Genomic DNA, 17308 nt, shown 5'->3' with positions numbered 1-17308 from the left:
GACTGACACTGCTAAACACCCCCTCTGGGACTGACACTGCTAAACTCCCCCTCTGGGATTGACACTGCTAAACACCCCCTCTGGGATTGACACTGCTAAACACCCCCTCTGGGATTGGCACTGCTAAACACCCTGCTCTGGGATTGACACTGCTAAACACCCGCTCTGGGACTGACACTGCTAAACACCCCGGTCTGGGACTGACACTGCTAAACACGCCCTCTGGGATTGACACTGCTAAACATCCCCTCTGGGATTGACACTGCTAAACTCCCCCCTCTGGGACTGACACTGCAAACACCCCCTCTGGGAATGACACTGCTAAACACCCCGCTCTGGGATTGACACTGCTAAACACCCCCTCTGGGACTGACACTGGTAAACTCTCCCTCTGGTACTGACACTGCTAAACATCCCCTCTGGGATTGACAATGCTAAACACCCCGCTCTGGGACAGACACTGCTAAACTCCCCCTCTGGGATTGACACTGCAAAACACCCCCTCTGTGATTGACACTGCTAAACACCCCCTCTGGGATTGACACTGCTCAACACCCCCCTCTGGGACTGACACTGCTAAACACCCCCTCTGGGACTGACACTGCTAAACACCCCCTCTGGGATCGACACTGCTAAACACCCCCTCTGGGATCGACACTGCTAAACTCCCCCTCTGCGACTGACACTGCTAAACACCCCCTCTGGGATTGGCAGTGCTAAACACCTCGCTCTGGGATTGACACTGCTAAACACCCCGCTCTGGGACTGACACTGCTAAACACCCCCTCTGGGACTGACACTGCTAAACACCCCCCTCTGGTACTGACACTGCTAAACATCCCCTCTGGGACTGACGCTGCTAAACACCCCCTCTGTGACTGACGCTGCTAAAGATTCCCTCTGGGATTGACACTGCTAAACACCCCCCAGTGGGATTGACACTGATAAACACCCCCCTCTGGGACTGACACTGCTAAACATCCCCTCTGGGACTGACACTGATAAACACCCCCCTCTGGGATTGACAATGCTAAACGCCCCCTCTGGGATTGACACTGCTAAACACCCCTCTCTGGGATTGACACGGCTAAACATCCCCTCTGGGACTGACACTGCTAAACAGCCCCCTCTGGGATTGACACTGCTAAACACCCCCTCTGGGACTGACACTGCTAAACACCCCCTCTGGGATTGACACTGCTAAACACCCCCTCTGGGACTGACACTGCTAAACTCCCCCTCTGGGACTGACACTGCTAAACTCCCCCTCTGGGATTGACACTGCTAAACACCCCCTCTGGGACTGACACTGCTAAACTCCCCCTCTGGGACTGACACTGCTAAACATCCCCTCTGGGACTGACACTGCTAAACACCCCCCTCTGGGATTGACACTGCTAAACATCCCCTCTGGGACTGACACTGCTAAACACTCCCCTCTGGGACTGGCACTGCTAAACACCCCCTCTAGGACTGACACTGCTAACCATCCCCTCTGGGACTGACACTGATAAACACCCCCCTCTGGGATTGACAATGCTAAACACCCCCTCTGGGATTGACACTGCTAAACATCCCCCTCTGGGATTGACACGGCTAAACATCCCCTCTGGGACTGACACTGCTAAACACCCCCCTCTGGGATTGACACTGCTAAACACCCCCTCTGGGGTTGACACTGCTAAACTCCCCCTATGGGATTGACACTGCTAAACATCCCCTCTGGGACTGGCACTGCTAAACACCCCCTCTGGGACTGACACTGCTAAACTCCCCCTCTGGGATTGACACTGCTAAACACCCCCTCTGGGATTGACACTGCTAAACACCCCCTCTGGGACTGACACTGCTAAACACCCCGCTCTGGGACTGACACTGCTAAACACCCCGCTCTGGGACTGTCACTGCTAAACACCCCCTCTGGGATTGGCACTGCTAAACACCCCGCTCTGCGACTGACACTGCTAAACATCCCCTCCGGGATTGACACTGCCATGCACCCAGTCTGGGACTGGCACTGCTATACACCCCCTCTGGGACTGACACTGCTAAACACCCCCTCTGGGATTGACACTGCTAAACACCCCCCTCTGGGACTGGCACTGCTAAACACCCCCTCTTGTACTGACACTGCTAAACACGCCCTCTGGGATTGACACTGCTAAACTCCCCCTCTGGGACTGACACTGCTAAACACCCCCCTCTGGGATTGACGCTGCTAAATACCCCCTCTGGGACTGGCACTGCTAAACACCCCCTCTGGGACTGACACTGCTAAACACCCCCTCTGGGATTGACACTGCTAAACTCCCCCTCCGGGATTGACACTGCTAAACACCCTCTCTGGGATTGACACTGCTAAACACTCCTCTGGGACTAACACTGCTAAACACCCCACTCTGGGACTGACACTGCTATACATCCCCCTCTAGGATTGACACTGCTAAACACTGCCCTCTGGGACTGACACTGCTAAACACCCCCCTCTGGGACTGACACTGCTAAACACCCCCTCTGGGACTGACACTGCTAAACATCCCCCTCTGGGATTGACACGGCTAAACATCCCCTCTGGGACTGACACTGCTAAACACGCCCCTCTGGGATTGACACTGCTGAACACCCCCTCTGGGGTTGACACTGCTAAACACCCCCCTGTGGGACGGACACTGCTAAACATCCCGCTCTGGGACTGTCACTGCTAAACACCCCCTCTGGGATTGACACTGCTAAACTCCCCCTCTGGGATTGACACTGCTAATCATCCCCTCTGGGACTGGCACTGCTAAACACCCCATCTGGGACTGACACTGCTAAACTCCCCCTCTGGGATTGACACTGCTAAACACCCCCTCTGGGATTGACACTGCTAAACACCCCCTCTGGGACTGACACTGCTAAACACCCCGCTCTGGGACTGACACTGCTAAACACCCCGCTCTGGGACTGTCACTGCTAAACACCCCCTCTGGGATTGGCACTGCTAAACACCCCGCTCTGCGACTGACACTGCTAAACATCCCCTCCGGGATTGACACTGCCATGCACCCAGTCTGGGACTGGCACTGCTATACACCCCCTCTGGGACTGACACTGCTAAACACCCCCTCTGGGATTGACACTGCTAAACACCCCCCTCTGGGACTGGCACTGCTAAACACCCCCTCTTGGACTGACACTGCTAAACACGCCCTCTGGGATTGACACTGCTAAACTCCCCCTCTGGGACTGACACTGCTAAACACCCCCCTCTGGGATTGACGCTGCTAAATACCCCCTCTGGGACTGGCACTGCTAAACACCCCCTCTGGGACTGACACTGCTAAACACCCCCTCTGGGATTGACACTGCTAAACTCCCCCTCCGGGATTGACACTGCTAAACACCCTCTCTGGGATTGACACTGCTAAACACTCCTCTGGGACTAACACTGCTAAACACCCCACTCTGGGACTGACACTGCTATACATCCCCCTCTAGGATTGACACTGCTAAACACTGCCCTCTGGGACTGACACTGCTAAACACCCCCCTCTGGGACTGACACTGCTAAACACCCCCTCTGGGACTGACACTGCTAAACATCCCCCTCTGGGATTGACACGGCTAAACATCCCCTCTGGGACTGACACTGCTAAACACGCCCCTCTGGGATTGACACTGCTGAACACCCCCTCTGGGGTTGACACTGCTAAACACCCCCCTGTGGGACGGACACTGCTAAACATCCCGCTCTGGGACTGTCACTGCTAAACACCCCCTCTGGGATTGACACTGCTAAACTCCCCCTCTGGGATTGACACTGCTAATCATCCCCTCTGGGACTGGCACTGCTAAACACCCCATCTGGGACTGACACTGCTAAACTCCCCCTCTGGGATTGACACTGCTAAACACCCCCTCTGGGATTGACACTGCTAAACACCCCCTCTGGGACTGATCCTGCTAAACACCCCGCTCTGGGACTGACACTGCTAAACACCCCGCTCTGGGACTGTCACTGCTAAACACCCCCTCTGGGATTGGCACTGCTAAACACCCCGCTCTGCGACTGAAACTGCTAAACATCCCCTCCGGGATTGACACTGCCATACACCCCGTCTGGGACTGGCACTGCTAAACACCCCCTCTGGGATTGACACTGCTAAACACCCCCTCTGGGACTGTCACTGCTAAACACCCCCTCTGGGACTGACACTGCTAAACACCCCCTCTGGGACTGACACTGCTAAACATCCCCTCTGGGACTGACACTGCTAAACACCCCCTCTGGGACTGACACTGCTAAACATCCCCTCTGGGACTGACACTGCTAAACACCCCCTCTGGGATTGACACTGCTAAACATCCCCTCTGGGACTGGCGCTGCTAAACACCCCCTCTGGGATTGACACTGCTAAACACCCCCTCTGGGACTGGCACTGCTAAACACCCCCTCTGGGATTGACACTGCTAAACACCCCCTCTGGGACTGTCACTGCTAAACACCCCCTCTGGGACTGACACTGCTAAACATCCCCCTCTGGGACTTACCAGAGTGCTGAGGGAGGCTTCTCAGTTGTTGAATTAACAATGTGCCTCTTTAATCACATTTTTGCAAGATGCTAATGAAGCCCAGACATAAACATTTTATGGACATCCATGAAATTTCTGACGTATGAGACGCGACACTCTCTCCAGCTTTCTGTGCTGGGTTGGATAAATCCAACCCAGCCAATTACTGGTCACCCCATCTGTCTACTCTTATCATCAGCAACGTGATGGAAGGAGCCATCAAAAGTGCTATCAAGCAGCACTTACTCAGCAATTACCTGTTCATGAACTCTCAGTTTGGGTTCCGGCAGGGTCATTCAGCTCCAGACCTTATTTCAGCTTTGGTTCAAACATGGACAAAAGAGCAAAATTCAAGAGATGTGATGAAGGTTGATGCGACATCAAGGCAGTATTTGACCAAGGAGGCGTGAATCTCTGGCCCCGATACGCTCGAGCAAGAGCACAATACAGCTGGAGAATGCTGGGAGAGCCCTCGCGCCGGCTTCCTGGCAGACACTGCGCCTCGCGGGATTCCCAAATCCCACGAGGCGTCGGATTCGGAACTCTGCCCAAAAGTAGCAGACCAAATGTCGCTCACGGAAGTAGGTCTTAAACCTACTTAAGACTTCCCTACCCGATATATACCGGCCTCCCTCAATTCCCCGGCCTCCCCAGGGAGGCTTCAGCCGGGTGCCTATCAGTGCTGGTCCACAACACCATGGATCAGGCAGAACAGCACCAAGAGGGTTTTACGGGCCATCGGATACCCTTGGGTTGCCAGGTGGCACTGCCAAACTGGCTGGAGTATTGCCTTGGTGCCAGAATGGCAGTGCAAGGGTGACCGGGTGCCAGGGTAGCACTGCTAAGGGTCATGGCCCAAGGGTGACATGCCCATGAAAGAAGGGTGGAGGGGGGTTTGTAGAGTGGGGGTGTGCAGGACAGGTAAGTAGGGGCCTCTGGGAGATAGGCGGGGTGACAGTGGGGTTCAAGGAAGAGAGGGCTGATGTAAGAGGGCTTGGGGGGGCCGGAAGAAGGGGGGCATCCAGGGACCCCATAGCAGGGTGTCCTGACTTGGGAGGTGTGAGGTGGTGCCCATGTGTGTGTGGATGACATTGCCCTTTCAAAATGGTGGCCCGATCTCTGAGTTCAGCTCCCCAGTGCTAAAACAAATTCTGGGTGCAATTCTCTTGCCGCATTCTGCTCTCGCTCGAGCAGAATGCGGCCACAGAATCTCGGGAGAGCCCACCAGTAGGCTTCCCAGCAGCCTCTGCGCCTTGTGGGATTCACCCAAAAGGGGCGGAACTAAAGGGTACTCCTGGAAGTAGGTCTTGAATCTGTTGTGTTATGCTTCTTCATGTAGCATAAGCTGCTTCCTTGATGTATGCTCCGACAAAGGAAGGTTCAGACTTGGAGATAGGTTTAACACATTTATTGGAACAGTTAACAATTCTCCTACTTGAGTTCGACTCTCCTGCTGATCTTGCAATAGTAACTCAATCTAACTAACCAGTCTGCTCTAAGCCATGCGGTGGGAGTGATGCTTCCGATCTGCCCCTGTGTCGCCTGTGGAAAGAGAAAGAGCATGTTTGCCCTGTCCTTTTATATGGGTTGCCCCCTTGTGGTAATGTCACCTCTGGTTGTCTTGACTGACCATTGGTCGTGTCCTATCTTACTGACCTATTGGTTGAATGTCTGAGTGTCATGATGTCTCTGGTGCTCCCTCTAGTGTTTATTTAGTCTTAGTGTATTTACATTAACCCCTTGTGTCTTTACAGTGATGCATATCACCACAGAATCGATGTAAGGCCTACTCACCCGGAATCCACCGGCCTCCTTTAATTCTTCTGCCTCCCCAGGGAGGCTGCAGCCGGGTGCCGTTCAACACTGGTCCACGCAAATGTGGACCAGGCGGAACAGCACCGGGGGGTCCCCTGGGCCATTGGAGACCCTGTGCTCCTGCCAGCTTGACAGTGCCACCCAGGTCTAACAATATGCATAAGCTGGCAGGAGGACAGCCCGGGTGCCAAGGTGGCAGTGCAAGGGTGCCTGAAAAACCCGCCACAATTGAACTGAGAAATGTTTTCAAAGAATCGCGCCCTCTAAGTGTAGGCTAAACCAATGAGAAACTCATTACGCATTCGCTCAAGTGAAACGAGGCCGGTGAATAGCGGGAGAGGCCAAAAACGAGAACCGCGCCAGGCGCCAAACAGTTTGCAATGCCACTGACCCGCTCCCATCGCCGAAATCGAGATCTCACCGATTATTACCACTTAAGCCGTATTTCCATACAATTACCGGCAGCCATCCCATATTCTTCCTTTAAAATATTTTTATTCTCCTCCTTTTTCACATTTTCTTCCAAATTTGCACCCACCAACAATAAACAATAAGCAGTACCGAATATAATGTTAATCCCCATATCAACAACAACAATCCCATCATCCCACCAACCCCCAAACAACTGCCCGCATGTTAACATAAACAAATAACAAAAAGGAATCATCCATAGTCGCCTCTAAGTGTCGGCTAAACCAATGAGAAACTCCCCAGGGTCCAAAAATGTGACTGACGGCATGATTCTCCGGTCTCGTTACGCATTCGCTCAAGTGAAACGAGCCTCCCTCCCCCCCAACCCCTCCTCCCCCAACTAATGTTCGATGTTATCCAGTTCTTGAAAGTGCATAATGAATAACGCCCATGAATTGTAGATCCCCTCAATCCTTCCCCTCAGTTCAAACTTTTAAAAAAATAATATAGAGTACCCAATTCATTTTTTCCAATTAAGGGGCAATTTAGTGTGGCCAATCCACCTAGCCTGCACATCTTTGGGTTGTGGGGGTGAAACCCAGGCAAACACGGGGAGAATGTGCAAACTCCACACGGACAGTGACCCAGATCCGGGATCGAACCTGGGACCTCGGCGCCGTGAGGCAACACTGCTACTCATTGCGCCACTGTGCTGCCCAACCTCAGTTCAAACTTAACCTTCTCAAGAGTCAAAAATTCCAACAGGACCCTCCGCCACGCCAGGGCACAGGGTGGAGAGGTTGCTCTCCATCCCATCAGGATCCACCTTCGGGCGATCAACGAGGCGAAGACTACAACATCTGCCTCCGCAACCTTGTGCAACCATGGCTGGTCCGAAACCCTGAATATGGTCTCCCGGGGGCCCGGGGCCCATTTCACGTGCACCACTTAAAAACCTCCTTCCAGTAATCCTCCAGCTTTGAACAGGACCAAAACATATGAACGTGATTTGCGGGGATCCCACCTGCAATGTTCACACACATCTTCTACCCCCTTAAAGAGCCGGCTCATCCTTGTGATGTGTGCTCTTTATACCTCCTTCAGCTGTATCAGCCCCAACCTCGTGCAAGAGGTGGAGGCGTTCACTCTCCAGAGCACCTCACACCAGAACCCCTCCTCTAACTCTTCCTCCCACTTTGCTTTGATCCCTTCCAGTGGTGCCTTCTCCTCTTCCAAAATAGCTCCATAAACCACCGACACTACCCCCTTCTCCAGTCCCCCTGTCGTCAGCACCTCCTCCAGAACGGGGAGGCCGGCTCCACCGGGAAACTCTGTATCTCCTTCCTGACAAAATCTCGAACCTGCATGTATCTAAACATTTCACCCTGCTCCAGCCCATACTTCACTTCCAGCTCCTTTAATCCTGCAAACTGACCCCCAAGAAACAAATCTTTTAGTGTCTTAATCCCCTTCTCCTCCCATTTTGAAAATTTTCATCCCACTTCCCTGGCTCAAATCTGTGGTTCCCCAGAATCGGCATTTCCCTTGACCCTGCCCCCAACCCGAAGTGTTGGCGAAACTACCTCCAAATTCTCAATGAAGCTATTATTACCGGGCTCCCTGAGTATTTCCCCGGAGCTATTGGGAACGGCGCTGTTGTTAGCTCCTTCAGTCCCAACCCCCTACACAAACTCTCCCTCATTCTGATCCACTGGGAATCAACCCCTCTGACCCAGCTCCCCACCTTCTCCACATTCGCCGCCAAGTCATAATACATCAGGTTCGGAAGAGCCATCCCATATTCAACAACCTCCCGTCATTTTCATAGAATTTACAGTGCAGAAGGAGGCCATTCGGCCCATCGAGTCTGCACCGGCTCTTGGAAAGAGCACCCTACCCAAGGTCAACACCTACACCCTATCCCCATAACCCAGTAACCCCACCCAACACTAAGGGCAATTTTGGACACTAAGGGCAATTTATCATGGCCAATCCACCTAACCTGCACATCTTTGGACTGTGGGAGGAAACCGGAGCACCCGGAGGAAACCCACGCACACACGGGGAGGATGTGCAGACTCCGCACAGACAGTGACCCAAGCCGGAATCGAACTTGGGACCCTGGAGCTGTGAAGCAATTGTGCTATCCACAATGCTACCGTGCTGCCCACAGTCATTCAGCGGCCTTCCCAGCAAATGGCCACTCTGGCGCCGATTAGTACTCCTTTTGAAAAACGTGAACCTGGTGGAAGGGCTTGTTTGGGGAGCCGAGGAAGTGAGTAGCCAACTTTGCTCACAAAGAGCCAGGGGTGCTGGGCTTGCCAACCCAGTGCTCTGTGGGGGGTGGGATCCCTTGGCTGGGGGTGGGCTGCCATTGAAGGGTGGGGGAACGCGTTGGTGGACCACCCAGGGGGCAACCGCTTGTGGCACCACCATGCCAACCCTGGATCATGTGTACCCATTCCGTGGCAACCCTTGTCCATGCCCGTCTGTCCCACCGACCACCCATAAACCCTGGATATTGCCGAGGCCTCTGGCCATATGGTTGAAGGCTATTGCTAATTGGGAATTGGCAATCGTGGTTAAGTGAGCACCTCATGCATGCAAGTGGATTCCCATGGGTAGGCCATGTAGGAGTCATTGCCAATCCCAATCACACCTTGATGCGTGGACACTGTGCTTGAACACTGCAGGAAGCACACATGCAGCAGCCAACATCCGAACACCCAGGGGATGGGACACAGGTCCAGGGACATGTCCACGGCTGTAGGGTGGGTGGCTGCCAAGGGGAGGGGGAGATGCCTGGAGAGATGGGCCAAGGGATCGGAGGTCAGCCTGCATTGTGGAAGAAAATGACAGAGGCATCATACTGGTAGTGCACAAGGGTGTTTAATGTGTAATACACATCCCCACTCTCCCAATGGTGCTGCCGCCCCCCAACTCTCCAACCCCTATCTCCACACCCCCCTCCCCACCCTCCACCTACCCACCGCCCCAACCCCGTTTCCCCCTCCCCCGGTGCCCTCCGTGATCCTTGATGTGGTTGGCCCTCCTCGCTCTACCGCTACATCTAGTTGTTTCCCCAGGATACACATCAGAGATGGAGGCAGTCAACTGCTTACCACACCCCATGGCCATTGATGCCCCTGGTGGGCATCGTCTGCGGGCTCTGAGGCCCGAGGCCCCGACTCATTTGTCAGCTGCACATGCACAGCTGCCCTGTCCCGTGTACTGACTTTGAGATGCAGCCTCATCAGAAGGGTGGAACTCGGGGAAGCTGGTGGCTCTTTTGTTATGCTCTTGACGTAGCATAAGCTGCTTCCTTGATGTGCACTCTGACAAAGGAAGGTTCAGACTTGGAGATAGCTTCAACACATTTATTGAACTATTAACAATTCTCCTACTTGGATTTGACGCTACTGTTAATCCTGCTGTAGCTACTCTGACTGACTAACCAGTCTGCTACAATCCACGTGGTGGGAGTGATGTTTCAACCAACCCTGTGTCTGTGCTCACTGAGAGTCTCCACTGGAAAGAGGAAGATCATGTGTGCTGTGTCCTTTTTATATGGGTTGGTGTAATGCCCTCCTGTGGCGGTGTCACCTCTGTGTGTATCTTGAATGCTCATTGGTCGTGTCCCATCTTACTGACCTAATGGTTGACTGCCTGTGTGTCATGTCTCTGGTATTCCCTCTAGTGTCTAGCTAGGTGTAGTGTATGTACATTAACCCTTAGTGTACTTACAGTGATGTATGTCATCACAGTGGCCACCGTCGCCACCCCATGGGATGGGTCCGCGTTGGCACCCAGCGCCCCTTCCTCCCATTTGGTGCCATAGGGCCTTGGGGTTCACCTTGGAATGGAGGGGCAGCTGGTTCGAGCCCCAGCTGCCCCTCATATCATCTGGCTCTGCCACCCCTGGCGGTTCCCGAAGGGCAATTTATCATCATGTTGACGCCCTCGGCGATGCTCCTCAGTGAATTGGGCATGCTCTGCAGCACCTTGGCAATGCCCACCTGCGACTGCGACATGTCCCGCAGAACCTCATCAGCGTCGGCCTGGTACTGGGTGACATCCCCCAGCAAGGCAGGCATTCTGCTGAGACCCTCAGCCATGGTCGTCACCAATGCAGGACGCCTTGGACACCTTCACTAATGGTGCCGTGCACCAGACTCTCCACTGTGATCGCCATCCGAGCAGTGTTGGCCTCAGTGCCACGCATTGCCGGTGACATCTCCTGCGCCCGCAGCCTCTGGGACTCCCCCAAACAATTGCGGATCTGTTGGAGTGACGCTGACATCTCACTCTGAATGTCCCGGCCACTCCCTATCGTCTCAATCAGCGGCAAGTACCTCTGTACCACAGGCTCAGCATCAGACTGGGACCCAACTGGGTCCTGGGATCCAACAGACCTCTGACTGCTGTCTCACCTGGGGGCTCCTGCCTCCACTTGATGTACATCAGCAGCTGTGTGATGCTCACCAGAATGTGCCCCCGAAGCCTGTCCACGAACGTTTCCCACCGAGGTGTGTGAACCGGCGCTGGTGGTGGGTGGGGATGACAGCTGTGCCGTGACTATAATGGTGGCATCCTCAGAGCTCTCCTCCGAGGTGGTCTCGTGGGAGCAGGAGAGTGTGCCGCCCGGGATGGGCTGGCGCTGCCGGCTGGAGGACCTGCGGGAGAATGGACATGTGGTCAGTGGGAGGGATGGGTCAGTCAGTAGGGCAATAACATTTGACAGGTCCTCTGGGTGGAACCCGGTGGTTCCTCACCTCCGCGGCGCCCGCCAGCCTCCCTGTGGGTGACCGATCTGTCATCGACCTCACCAGTCACCTCCAGGGCACACTCCTCGAAGGTGGTGAGGATTCTTAGGTCTGGCACCCCTCCGCAGTCGGGTCCTCTCCCGGCGATTATGGGAGAGTTTTTCCTCAGGAGGGCATCATTAGCCACACTTGTGGTCCATAGTGGTGTGAGGGGGGTTGTGAAGGGGGGTGGTGGAGGGAGGGTTGGGGGTCGCATGGAGAGTTACTTTTTTTGGCACTGGAGGCCGGTCCTCCTGATCACACTCCAGGAGCTCACAGCTTCTGCCACCTCGTCCTCGGTAGCACTGGCTGCACTATGGCTCACCCTCCAGGACCCTCGGGGGAACAGGACATCCCTCCTGGCCTCCATTGCGTCCAAGAGCCTCTCCAGATCTGCGTCCCTGAAACTTGGGGCTGGTCTTCTCAGCGCCATTGTTGCGAGCTGGCTGGGGTTGGCTGAGCAAGTGCAGCTTAAGTGCTGCTCGACCTTGTTAGCGGGGGGCTGGTGGATCAACTGGCGAGCTTTCTTTTGCGGTGAAAAATCTGTGAGGCCTCATTAAGTGGACCAATTAACGTTCAATAGCGTTGCCGGTCTCGCGGGGGGAACTCTCCACCAGAGCCGGCGGGAAACTCCCTGAAAAGCCCATCACAAATGAATTTAGAAACTTTTGGGGAGAATCGTGCCCAGGGAGGCATCAAGGAGCCCTATCAAATGACTGGAATGAATGGGAATCAGGCTGAAAGGTCTCTGTGGTTGGAGTCAGACCTGGCACAATGTAAGATAGTTGTGGTTGTTGGAGTTCAACAGGGGGAGGTGGTGGCATAGTGGTATTGCCGCTGGACTAATAATCCAGAGACCCAGGATAATGGTCTGGGGCCCAGGTTTAATCCCACCACTCAATAAAATAATGAAACCATTGTCGATTGTCGTAAAACCCCATCAAGAAATGGCTCAAGGCACTGGATACTGTAAAGGCCCTGAAAGTATTCCGGCAATAATCCTGAAGACTTATGCTCCAGAACGTTCGCACCCCTAGACAAACTGTTCCTATGCAGCTACAACACAAGCATCTACTGGTTTGTCCTGTACACAAGAAACAGGACAAATCCAACCTAATCAATTACCACTCTATCAGCCTACTCTCCATCATCAGCAAATTGATGGAAGGAGTCATCAACAGTGCCACCAATTGGCACTTACTCAGCAATAACCTGCTCACTGACGCTCAGTTTGAGTTCCACCAGGGTCACTCAGCTCCAGGCCTCATGCAGCCTTGGTTCAAACATGGACAAAAGAGCTGAATGCCAGAGGTGAGGTTAGAATGACTGCCCTTGACATCAAGGCCGCATTTGACGGAGTATGGCATCAAGGAGCCCTAGCAAAACTGGAGTCAATAATAATAATAATCTTTTATTGTCGCAAGTATGAAGTTACTGTGAAAAGGCACTAGTCGCCACATTCCGGCGCCTGTTCGGGTAAGCTGGTACGTGAATTGAACCCGTACTGCTGGCCTTGTTCTGCATCACAAACCAGTTGTCTAGCACTGAGCTAAACCAACCCTAGGAATCAGGGGAAAAACTCTCCGCTGGTTGGAATCATACCTGGCACAAAGGAAGACGGTTGTGGTGGTTCGAGATCAATCATCTCAGCTCCAGGACATCACTGCAGGAGTTCCTCAGGGTAGTGCCCTAGACCCAACCAAGCTGCTCCATCAGTGACCTCCCGTCCATTATGAGGTCAGAATTCGGGATGTTTGCGGATGACTGCACAATGTCAGCACCATTCACAAATCCTCAGATAATGAAGCTGTCCATGTCCAAATGCAGCAAGACCTGGACAATATCCAGAGTTGTGCTGTCAAGTGGCAAGTTACATTTGTGCCACACAAGTGTCAGACAGTGACCATCTCCTACGAGAGAGGGAACTAACTATTTAAAGGGGTATCTAAACCAGAGATCGGAGAGTACTGTATTTAGCTTTCACATTTATAGTAGAAATCTAGTGCTAGGAAACATATAGTTAACAGTAACTTTTTTAAAACTTTTAAATTTAATTTACTAATTAATTGATGCAATGTCAATTAGAGGGGTGCAGTGCTCTGACTGTGAGATGTGGCAGGTCCGGGAGGCTTCCAGCATCCCGGATGGCTTCATCTGCAGAAAGTGCACCCAACTGGGGCTCCTCACAGACCGCATGGTTTGGTTGGAGCAGCAGTTGGATGCACTTAGGAGTATGCAGGTGGCGGAAAGCGTCATAGATAGCAGTTATATAAATGTGGTCACACCCAAGGTGCAGGCAGAGAAATGGGTGATCAACAGAAAGGGCAGGCAGTTAGTGCAGGAATCCCCTGTGGTTGCCCCCCTCTCGAACAGGTATATCTCTTTGGATACTGTCGGGAGGGGATAGCCTATCAGGGGAAAACAGCAGCACCCAGAGCAGTGGCACCACGGCTGGCTCTGATGTTCAGAAGGGAGGGTCAAAGCGCAGAAGAATAATAGTCATAGGGGACTCTGTAGTCAGGGGCACAGATAGGCGCTTCTGTGGACGTGAAAGAGACTCCAAGATGGTATGTTGCCTCCCTGGTGCCAGGGTCCAGGATGTCTCCAAACGGGTAGCGGGCATCCTGAAGGGGGAGGGCAAACAGGCAGAGGTCGTTGTACATATTGGTACTAACGACATAGGCAGGAAGGGGCATGAGGTTCTGCAGCAGGAGTTCAGGGAGCTAGAGAGAAAGTTAAAAGACAGGACCTCTAGGGTTGTAATCTCGGGATTACTCCCTGTGCCACGTGCCAGTGAGGCTAGAAATAGGAAGATAGAGCAGCTAAACACGTGGCTAAACAGCTGGTGTAGGAGGGAGGGTTTCCATTATCTGGACCACTGGAAGCTCTTCCGGGGCAGGTGTGACCTGTACAAGAAGGACAGGTTGCATCTAAACTGGAGAGGCATAAATATCCTGGCCGTGAGGTTTGCTCGTGTCACACGGGAGGGTTTAAACTAGTATGGCAGGGGGTTGGGCACCGGAGCAATAGGTCAGAAGGTGAAAGCATTGAGGGAGAACTAGGGAATAGGGCCAGTATGGCTCTGAGGCAGAGCAGACAGGGAGACGTTGCTGAACACAGCGGGTCTGGTGGCCTGAAGTGCATATGTTTTAATGCAAGAAGTATTACGGGTAAGGCAGGGGAACTTAGAGCTTGGATTATTACTTGGAACTATGAAGTTGTTGCCATAACAGAGACCTGCTTGAGGGAAGGACAGGATTGGCAGCTACACGTTCCAGGATTTAAATGTTTCAGGCGGGATAGAGGGGGATGTAAAAGGGGTGGCGGAGTTGCGCTACTGGTTAGGGAGAATATCGCAGCTGTACTACGGGAGGACGCCTCAGAGGGCAGTGAGGCTATATGGGTAGAGATCAGGAATAAGAAGGGTGCAGTCACAATGTTGGGGGTTTACTACAGGCCTCCCATTAGCCAGTGGGAGATAGAGGAGCAGATAGGTAGACAGATTTTAGGAAAGAGTAAAAACACAGGGTTGTTGTGATGGGAGACTTCAACTTCCCCAATATTGACTGGGACTCACTTAGTGCCAGGGGCTTAGACGGGGCAGAGTTTGGAGGGGCATCCAGGAGGGCTTCTTAAAACAATATGTAGGCAGTCCAACTAGGAAAGGGGCTGTACTGGACCTGGTATTGGGGAATGAGCCCAGCCAGGTGGTAGATGTTTCAGTAGCGGAGCATTTCGGGAACAGTGACCACAATTCAGTAAGTTTTAAAGTGCTGCTGAACAAGGATAAGAGTGGTCCTAGGGTGAATGTGCTAAATTGGGGAAAGACTAATTATAACAATATTAGGCGGGAACTGAAGAACCTAGATTGGAGGCGGATGTTTGAGGGTAAATCAACATCTGACATGTGGGAGGCTTTCAAGTGTCAGTTGAAAGGAATTCAGGATCGGCATGTTCCTGTGAGGAAGAAGGATAAATACGGCAAATTTCGGGAACCTTGGATAATGAGAGATATTGTACGACTCATCAAAAAGAAAAAGGAGGCATTTGTCAGGGCTAGAAGGCTGGGAACAGACAAAGCCTGTGTGGAATATAAGGAAAGTAGGAAGGAACTTATGCAAGGAGTCAGGAGGGCTAGAAGGGGTCACAAAAAGTCATTGGCAAATAGGGTTAAGGAAAATCCCAAGGCTTTTTACACGTAGATAAAAAGCAAGAGGGTAGCCAGGGAAAGAGTTGGCCCACTGAAGAAGTGGGCTGAAGGCCCACTGGCTCTATGTGTGGAGCCAGAGGAAATGGGTGAGGTACTAAATGAATACTTTGCATCAGTATTCACCAAAGAGAAGGAATTGGTGGATGTTGAGTCTGGAGAAGGGTGTGTAGATAGCCTGGGTCACATTGAGATCCAAAAAGACAAGGTGTTGGGCGTCTTGAAAAATATTAAGGTAGATAAGTCCCCAGGACCTGATGGGATCTACCCCAGAATACTGAAGGAGGCTAGAGAGGAAATTGCTGTGGCCTTGACAGAAATCTTTGGATCCTCACTGTCTTCAGGTGATGTCCCGGAGGACTGGAGAATAGCCAATGTTGTTCCTTTGTTTAAGAAGGGTAGCAAGGATAATTCAGGGAACTACAGGCCGGTGATCCTTACGTCAGTGGTAGGGAAATTACTGGAGAGAATTCTTCGAGACAGGATCTACTCCCATTTGGAAGCAAATGAACGTATTAGTGAGAGGCAGCATGGTTTTGTGAAGGGGAGGTCGTGTCTCACTAACTTGATAGAGTTTTTCGAAGAGGTCACAAAGATGATTGATGCAGGTAGGGCAGTGGATGTTGTCCATATGGTACTTCAGTAAGGCCTTTGACAAAGTCCCTCATGGTAGACTGGTACAAAAGGTGAAGTCACATGGGATCAGGGGTGAGCTGGCAAGGTGGATACAGAACTGGCTAGATCATAGAAAGCAGAGAGTAGCAATGGAAGGGTGCTTTTCTAATTGGAGGGCTGTGACTAGTGGTGTTCTGCAGGGATCAGTGCTGGGACCTTTGCTGTTCGTAGTATATATAAATGATTTGGAGGAAAATGTAACTGGTCTGATTAGTAAGTTTGCAGACGACACAAAGGTTGGTGGAATTGCGGATAGCGATGAGGACTGTCAGAGGATACTGCAGGATTTAGATCTTTTGGAGACATGGGCGGAGAGATGGCAGATGGAGTGTAATCCGGACAAATGTGAGGTAATGCATTTTAGAAGGTCTAATGCAGGTAGGGAATATACAGTGAATGGTAGAACCCTCAAGAGTATTGAAAGTCAGAGAGATCTAGGTGTACAGGTCCACAGGTCACTGAAAGGGGCGACACAAGTGGAGAAGGTAGTCAAGAAGGTATACGGCATGCTTGCCTTCATTGGCCGGGGCATTGAGTATAAGAATTGGCAAGTCATGTTGCAGCTGTATAGAACCTTAGTTAGGCCACACTTGGAGTATAGTGTTCAATTCTGGTTGCCACACTACCAGAAGGATGTAGAGGCTTTAGAGAGGGTGCAGAAGAGCTTCCGGGTGCGGCGATGACCAGCTGAGTCGCACGTTTCGGCAGCTCCCGGTGAAATGGACTTTTGGGCTCTTGATAGGAGCCCCAACGGCAATTTTGACGGTTAAAAACACTGTGCGGTAAACCAGAAGGGAATCCCCCCTGGACACGGATGAAAAAAGGAGGAGAAAGTGGCCGGATT

The sequence above is a fragment of the Scyliorhinus torazame genome, chromosome 8, assembly GCF_047496885.1.
Source record: "Scyliorhinus torazame isolate Kashiwa2021f chromosome 8, sScyTor2.1, whole genome shotgun sequence".
Taxonomy (NCBI): Eukaryota; Metazoa; Chordata; class Chondrichthyes; order Carcharhiniformes; family Scyliorhinidae; genus Scyliorhinus; species Scyliorhinus torazame.
The sequence above is the reverse complement of the archived record's forward strand: the minus strand, read 5'-3'. Positions refer to the sequence as shown.